The sequence below is a fragment of the Otolemur garnettii genome, unplaced genomic scaffold, assembly GCF_000181295.1.
Source record: "Otolemur garnettii isolate 467f Iridium unplaced genomic scaffold, OtoGar3 scaffold00077, whole genome shotgun sequence".
In the NCBI taxonomy this organism is placed as follows: domain Eukaryota; kingdom Metazoa; phylum Chordata; class Mammalia; order Primates; family Galagidae; genus Otolemur; species Otolemur garnettii.
In genome coordinates, this window is record NW_003852472.1 from 3,407,637 (window position 1) to 3,412,320 (window position 4,684).

The following is a 4,684-nucleotide window of genomic DNA, read 5'->3' on the forward strand; positions in this document are numbered from 1 at the left end:
CAGGCTTGTCTTGAACCCCTGAACTCAAGTGATCTGCCTGCCTTGGCCTCCCAGAGTGTGAGGATTATAGGTGTGAAATACAGTTACATTACGATTATGCTTTTTTACTCATAAATTCTATGTCGTCTTTTGTTTAAAACCAGGCAAAAAAACTGTTTAGAAAGAGAGGCACCTTAAATAATGGGAGACTCTCTTCTGTGTATGATATTTAAGGATATATATAGGAATTTCACTTGATTCCAGATCATATGTTAGGATAGTTTTAAGTGTTACATATTTTTATCCATTCAGCAGACACGGTACTCTTTAATATGTATATAACATAATGTTTGTTATTTGTATTGTAGTGTAAAGAACTGGCCAAGTCTAAGGCAGAAGTGGCTTGCATCGCAGTGTATGAAACGGATGTATTTGTTGTCGGAACTGAAAGAGGACGTGCTTTTGTCAATACCAGAAAGGATTTCCAGAAAGATTTTGTAAAATACTGTAAGCATTGTATAAATTTTTCTTCCGCATTTCTTAAATTTTAAGTCTAATTATTTATATATAAGGCAAGTCATATTTTCTTCTAGAGAATGAGTTTTATACTGATTTTTTTGACCCTGAGCTCAAAAAATGACTTTCTGAAATTATTATTAAGATTCTTCAGAATGCTCAAAATAAGTTACTGCAAAAATAATATGTAAAGATATATGTTGAAGAGTTTGAGAAAAATGATAAATGTTTATTGTACTGTGTTCTTTGCTTGGCGGTTCTTTGCTTTTCTTACTCTGAATTGGTGATGGTAGAGAAATTGTGAATTGATTAAAAGCTCTTACTCACATAAGCTGTTCCTTTCTTGATAAATGTTTGAAAACAATTCTTTCTTTGTGCAAGTGAGTTTGTTTAATCATGATGCAAACAAAGTTAAACTGTTCTCCCCAATTCACTCAATGGAATCACTTTGTCAGAGTATAATGTGAGTTCTATAATCCTCCTTTTGGGAGCAGTGGTGAGCTTATCTGACAAAATTAGTGGCACACACAGTAGAGAAACTTAACTACAGTGTGTTAGTACCTGTGGTCTCTCACCATATGACAGTTTTTATATTTTTGTTTAACCTAACACTGTTGTTTTATATTAATTCATTGATACAACATTTTCGTAATTTTGGAAAGGAACCAAAGGTTGGATGTCTATAGCATACAATACATATAGGCATACCCCTTACTGTTCTCTTAAATGTTTGAGTGAAAAAGGAAGAGTCTCATATCTCTCACTTTAAATAAAAAGCTAAACATGATTAAGTTTAGGAAGGCATGTCGAAAGCTGAGATTGTCTGAAAAATAGGCCTCTTGTGCAAAACAGCCAAGTTTTAATGCAAAAGGCAAGTTCTTACAGGAAATAAAAAGTGCTATTCCTCTGAACACAAATGATAAGAAGGCACAACCGTATTGCTGATGTGGAAAAGGTTTGAGGGGTCTGGATAGAATATTAGAACAGCCAAAATACTCCCTTAAACCGAAGCCTAATCCAGAGCAAGATAACTCTTTTCAATTCTGTGAAGACTAACAGGTAAAGAAGCTAGCAGAAGAAAAACTAGAAGCTGGCTAGGTGTCTGTAGCTCAGTGGCTAGGGAGCCAGCTATGTACACCGGACCTGGCAGGTTTGAACCCAGCCCGGGCCCGCCAAACAACAATGACAAGCTACAACCAAAAAACAGCCAGGTGTTGTGGTGGGCACCTGTAGTCCCAGCTACTTGGGAGGCTGAAGCAAGAGGATCGCTTGACCCCAAGAGTTTGAAGTTGCGGTGAGATATGACGCCATGACATTCTTCAGAGGGTGACACAGTGAGACTCTGTCTCAAAAAAAGAAAAGAAAAGGTAGAAGCTGACAGAGGTTGGGTTCATGAGGTTTATGGAAGGAAGCCATCTCTATAGCATGAATGTGCAAGGTGAAGCAGCAAGTGCTGATGTAAAAGCTACAGCAAGTTATTCAGAAGATGACTACACTAAACTATTCTCTGTAGGCAAGTCAGCCTTATATTTGAAGAAGATGCCATCCAGGACATTCCTAGATGGAAAGAAGTCTATGTCTGGTGTCAAAGCTTTAAAGGGCAGGCTAACCCTTTTGTTAGGGGCTCATGTAGCTGGTAACTTAAAGCCAGAGCTCATTTACCATTCCCCAAATCCTAAAGCTCTTAAGCGTTATGCTAAATCTACTCTTCCTGCACTCTAAAAATGGAACAACAAAGCCTGGATGACAGCACATCTGTTTATGACATGGTTTACTGAATATTTTTAGTCTTTTAAAACCTACTGCTCAGGAAAAAAAGATTCTTTTCAAAATATTACTGTTCAGGCGGCTCCTGTAGCTCAGTAGGTAGGGCACCAGTCACATACACCGGGGCTGGCAGGTTCAAAACCAGCTTGGGCCAGCTAAAACACCAGTGACAACTGGAACAAAAGTTAGCTGAGGTTGGTGCCGGTGGCTCAGTGAGTGGGGTGTCAGCCACATATACCGAGGGTGGTGAGTTTGAACCCAGCCCTGGCCAAACTGCAACAACAAAAGAATAAAAAGTAAAAAAAAAAAAAAGCTGGCCATTGTGGCAGACACCTGTAATCACACCTACTTGGGAGGCTAAGGCAAGAGAATCACTTAAGCACAAGAGTTTGAGGTTGCTGTGAGCTGTGATGCTGCGGCATTCTACTGAGGGTGACATAGTGAAACTTTATCTCCAAAAAAAAAAAATATTACTGTTCATTGACAGTGCACCTGATTGATCACCTAGGAGCTCTAAGGGAGATGTAGAAGAGATTAATGTTGCTTTCATACCTGTTAACACATCCATTCTGTAGCCCATGGATCAAGAAGCAATTTCAATTTCTAAGCCTTTTTATTTAAATACATTTTAGTTGGGTATGGTGGCTTGTGCTTGTATGTAGTCCTAGCACTTTGGAAGGGTGAGGTAGGAGGATTGCTTGCAACCAGGAGTTTGAGACGAGCCTGAGCAAGAGCAAGACCATTTCTCTATGAAAGACTAGAAAAATTAGCTGGATGTGGTAGTCTCAGCAACATGGGAGGCTAAGACAGGAGGATCACCTGAACCCAGGAGTTTTAGGTAACAGTGAGCTATGATCATACCACTGCATTCTAGCCAGGGTGGCAGGCTAATAAAAAAGAATAAGGAGGAAAAGAATAAATACATATTGTAACGCTATAGCTGACATAGACAGATAATGATCTGATTCCTCTGATGGATCTAGGCAGAGTAAATTGAAAACCTTTTCAATCTAGGTGTCACCAAATGTTGACAAATTTACCATTCTAGGTGTCACCGAATGTTGACAAATGTAATCAAGAACATTTGTGATATACATAACATGGGAGGAGGTCTGATTATCAACATTAACAGGAATCTGGAAGAAGTCAGTTCCATCCTACATGAACGACTTTGTGGGCTTTAAGACTTGAGTGGAGGAAGTCAACATAGTTGCTGTGGAAATAGCAAGAGAATTAGAAGTAGAGTCTGAAGATGACTGAATTGTTGCACTCTCAGGGTCAAACTTTAGTGGATGAGAGATTGTTAATGGATTGAAATTGTTAATGGATGAAATTTAATGGATTGAGAAAAGAGTGGTTTCTTGAGATGGAATCTACTGTTGAAGATGCTGTGAACATTATTAAAATGACAACAGAGACTTGCACTAGATTGTTTGTCGCAGCTCAATTTATAATCGTCAAAATGTGGAAACAGCCTAAATGCCCACTGACCCAGGAATGGATTAACAAGCTGTGGTATGTGTATACCATGGAATACTATTCAGGCATTAAAAAAGATGGAGACTTTACATCCTTTGTATTAACCTGGGTGGAAGTGGAACACATTATTCTTAGTAAAGCACCACAAGAATGGATAAGCATGAATCCTGTGTACTCAATTTTGATATGAGGACAATTAATGACCTAACACATGGTGGGGGGTGGGGAAAGGGAAGAGCAGAGAGAGAAGGAGGGAGTGGAGTGGGAGAAAGAAAGAGCAGAGAGAGGGAAGGGGGGGGTCACGGTGTGTGATACTCCTTTTGGGGGCAAGACACAATTAAAAGAGGGACTTTACGTAACAAATGCAATCAGCGTAACCTGGTTTCTTATACCCTCAGTGAATCTCCCAACAATAAAAAAAATGAAACAGAGAATATATTCCATAAACTTAGTTGATAAAGCAATGGCAGAATGTGGGAGATTGACTTTAATTTTGAAAGAAGTTCTAAAATGCTATTAAGCAGCATTGCGTATTATAGTGAAACCTTTTGTGAAGGGAAGAGTCCATATAAATTTTGTATGCACTAGGAAACTAAAAATATTTGTGTGACTTTGCTTTATTGTCGTATTCACTTTACTGCAGTGGTCTAGAACTAAACTAAACTTGCAATATCTCCAATGCCTTCCTGTTTGTCTCTAAGACAGGGGTCCTCAAACTTTTTAAACAGGGGGCCAGTTCACTGACCCTCAGACTGTTGGAGGGCTGGACTGTGGGCCCCAGGACCCAGGACGAGTTGATTGCTAGGTTGCTAAGTAGGACAGGCAGCGGCAGCCGGATAAATGTCCCCGGGGGCCGCATGTGGCCCGTTTAGGACGCCTGCTCTAAGGTCAAAAACTTCAGCTAAAATTTATGATAAACTGAGTAGATCACTAGGGAATAAAA

The 4,684-nt window shown here is 39.5% G+C and overlaps 1 protein-coding gene across 1 annotated transcript in view; it reads left to right on the plus strand.

Annotated features, from left to right (window-relative positions):
- Window positions 1-347: 347 nt before the first annotated feature.
- The window catches only part of LOC100966998 (general transcription factor II-I), a 96,294-nt gene continuing 91,957 nt past the window's right edge, over window positions 348-4,684 (plus strand). The window contains exon 1 of the mRNA XM_012807874.2: window positions 348-486. The gene's annotated coding sequence lies outside the window, so the exon portion shown is untranslated. The remainder of the gene's footprint in view (window positions 487-4,684) is intronic.